Source organism: Numida meleagris, chromosome 3, assembly GCF_002078875.1.
Source record: "Numida meleagris isolate 19003 breed g44 Domestic line chromosome 3, NumMel1.0, whole genome shotgun sequence".
Lineage (NCBI taxonomy): Eukaryota > Metazoa > Chordata > Aves > Galliformes > Numididae > Numida > Numida meleagris.
Genome location: NC_034411.1, coordinates 30,268,838 through 30,272,532, shown reverse-complemented (window position 1 = coordinate 30,272,532; position 3,695 = coordinate 30,268,838).

The window sequence follows — 3,695 nt, the reverse complement described above, 5'->3', positions numbered from 1 at the left end:
CGGGCAGCGGCCCCGTGCTCGCCCCCGCGGTGCCCTTCCTCAGCCGGGGGCTGCTCCCGGATCTGCGATGCTGGCGCCCGTGTGCTGGGGCCGGCAGCCCGGGGCCGCAGCTTGCCCCCCAGCCCGGGCGGAGTGTGCCCCGCCGCCTTCCCCCGCCCTGGTTTGGCTCTTTGAGTGGCATCCCTGTCGGGGGAAATGGTTGTAATCTAAAAGAGGGGAGGCTGCGACTGGGTACAAGGAAAATGTTTTCTACAATAAGGGCGGTGAGGCAATGGAACAGGTTGCCCAGAGAGGTGGTGGATTCCCCAGTCCCTGGAGACACTCAAGGTCAGACTGGACAGGGTGCTGAGCACCTGATCGAGCTGTGCGTGTCCCTGTTCATCCCAGGCGAGCTGGACCAGATGGCTTTTAAAGGTCCCAAATCAAAGCCATCCAGCTGTGTCCCTCAGGGATCCGTGGGCTCTATCTGGTTACCTCCCAGCACCCCAGGCACAGAAGGCAATCTAGGTAGCTCTGAACGTGGGTGACACTTGGAAATCAGGTTTCACTTGCTGCTTTCATCGCTTTTATTTTCACTTGTTCCTCTCTCGCTTGCAAGGTGCACGCCTTCCTGCTGCGCCCAGCAGGAGGGGAAGGACCTGCTCGTTCCCACATCCACAGGGAGCTCACCTGGGCGGCACTGGGCACGTGTGCTCACAGAGCTGCATGCAGTGTGCTGAGGACTTCCCCTTCGGCTGCAGCTGCCGCAGGTTTGCATCATTCTCTGAGCACTGCCCAGCCAGGCCTGCAGCTGCAGCCCTGCTGCGTGCACGCTGCCCTCAAAGTGCCTCCGAGCAGGTGGGAAGAGAGGGTTTGGGGTGTGAGGGCAGGGGCAGCATGGCAGCAGGCAGAGGAAGCCTGTGCTGGCATCAGTAGCCTCCAGCTGTTCTCCTGCACTTGCGTTCTGTTTTGGTTTCTCCAGTCATGTCTCTGGCTCTGCCTGGATGCAAGATGACAACTGCTGAGCTTCTCCCACACCTCTCAGCTCTGCCCGTGGATCTGGGTCATACACTCATGGCATCGCCGCTCACACCCTGCTGGTGGCTGCATCCCAGCTCAGCAGCACTGCAGATGTCATTTCTGGCCCTGCTGCACACAGCTGATAACTTGCAGGGTCTCTCATGGGGCAGAGCCCATCTGGCCCTCTCTTAGGTCTTGGGTGTTTCTGAGCTGTCACAGCCACCCCAAAATGCAGCACAGAAATCATAAGGGCAGTGATCAGCTTGAGGTAGGCAAGTCATAGGCCAAACCCTTACAAATCTTCTATGAGAGCCATTGAGCAATGCCAGGAGGTGCCCCCCCGTCTTCACAGAATCACAGAATCATTAGATTTTGAAAAGACCTCTGAGATCATCTCGTCCAGCCACCAGCCCATCCCCACCATGCGCACTGACCATGTCCCTCAGTGCCACATCCACACGGCTCTTGAACTCCTCCAGGGACAGTGACTCTTCTACCTCCCTGGACAGCCTGTGCCAGTTCATCACCACTCTTCTGGAGAAGTTTTTCCTAATATTCAACCTGAACCTCCACTAGAAGTTCTTCCCACGGACGCAGTTTCTACTCTTTCAGCTTTACATACTCAGCTGTTGCTGGGTTACCCATAAAGTACTTCCCCACATACCTTTACTGGTTTTTATCTTCCTCTATACTGTACCATGGCTCCATCATAAAGTTATTTCTTGTCACCCTTGCTGGCCAGCCTTTTTTTGTTGTCTGTTGCTCCTTCTCAAGGCTTGGACTCCATCTCATGCTGTCTCCTTAACAGAGGGTGCCTGGCCAGGCTGCTTTGGACATACTATTTATCCTGCATGCAGGTAGTTGGTGGAGGGACTGAAATAAAATAAGAGGCCAACCTCAGTGTTCTGATTTGCTTGTGGGAATTAAGGGACATGGTTTAGAGGGGAAATATTGTTGGTAGGTGGATGTTTGGACTAGATGATCTTAGAGGTCTTTTCCAACCTTAATGATTCCATGATTCTATGATTCTGAGCTCTCTACAATCCCCTTCTGCTGTGTCACTGATCATGATTACCATTGCAAGGAGAAACATCCCTGTTCTTTGCGGAGGAGTTGGACTAGATGGCCTTTAAAAGTCCTTTCTAACTCAAACGATTCCACGAAATAAAGAGAAGGGATACGTTCCCACTAGAGGTCAGTGTCCGCACACAGCACCGGCAGCCACCCAGCCGGGCACCCAGCTCAGAAGGTATGCCAGGGAGATGCCAGGCCCCGATGTGCGATTTTCAACACCAGATTTTCAGCTTGCAGGCTGGGTGAACAAAGAACCCAGACGTGCTAACCGCATTTCCCTCTGAACTGGATCCTTCTCGCGGGACCACTGTTGGATCTGTGGCTGCAGCAGCAGGGCTCCGTTCACCTCTGTGCAGATGGCTGGGAATGCCTCGGTGCGTGTTCATTGGCGTACACGTTGCTGCGGGCTGCAGAGCTCTCCCAAGGGAGGTGGCAGATGTAGGAAGGGGGTGGCAGATGGCCTTGGAGGACAGACAATCAAAACCAGGCGTAATTGGATGGTTAGACCGTGCCTGAGGTGAGAAATCTTGTCACCTGGGGCTCCCTCTGTAGCTGTGGGAGCCAGACCCGCTGCCAGAGGCTGTCCCGTGCACCTCCTGCCTCCCACCCAGCTGCACCCTTCCACCTGCTCCACCTCTCCCCTGTCCCCCCTGCATTGCAGCCCTCCCCTGACACTGCTGCAGGTGGCTGTCCCGTTCCCAGCGAGCTGCATGGCGCTGCCGGAGCTATTACTCATGCAGCTCGGTGCTGCTCTCCGGAGAGCCAACGCGCTGAGCTGCCAGGCTGCATTAGGGCTTGTGTCTCTCCATGCCTGCATCAGTGTGAGCTGGGAATAGACTTGGGTGAGCCACAACACTGCAAGCAAAGAGCCCAGGAAGGGGTTAGGAGAGGAGGGAGAGCTGGCTTGGGAGGCAGGGGAAGGCTGGCATCCCAACAGGCAGCATCCAGGGGCCAAGCACACGTCACAGTGGTACCACTTGCCAGAACAGAGGGACCTGCCCAGGTGGGCTCATTGCTCAAGGGCAGATGTGAGATCACCTGCTGGGCTGCTACAGTGAGGAAAGCCACTCACCTGAGCCAGAAACCTCTGCAGAACCTCACAAATAATTGCAGAGATGGAGAAACAGCCTCTCTTATGGCCGAGTGGAAAGAAAACAAACTGCACTCAGGCAGCTTGCTGGGAAAGGGAAGAATGGGAGCAGGTGTCAGAGAGTTCCCAGGTGTGAAAGGTACCATTGAGCACAAGCAGCAGGACCTCACAACGTTTGAAACCACTGCACTGAACTGCTGTTTTAAAAGACTTTCAAAGCTGGTTCCCCACCCACAGGTTGGCAGTTTGGCCAGTGGCAGAGAGCCCTGCTGGCTTCAGTGGGTTTCCTTTTCACTGAAAAAAAAAAAAAAAAAAAGAAAAGTGGTGAAAAAGGTAAAAATATGCTCTCCTCCTCCCAGCAGCCTGGCTGTAGCCAAAGGAAATCTAAGTGATGGCACAGGTCTCCCGGGAACGCCATGCTTGCAGAGGTGAATGGCCACAGAGCTGTCTGTAAGGCTGAAGAGCAGCAGCAAAGGGCTGCATCTATCTGGAGCAAGAAGCAAGCCCCTGCACCCGTGCTCCCCTTGTTGCA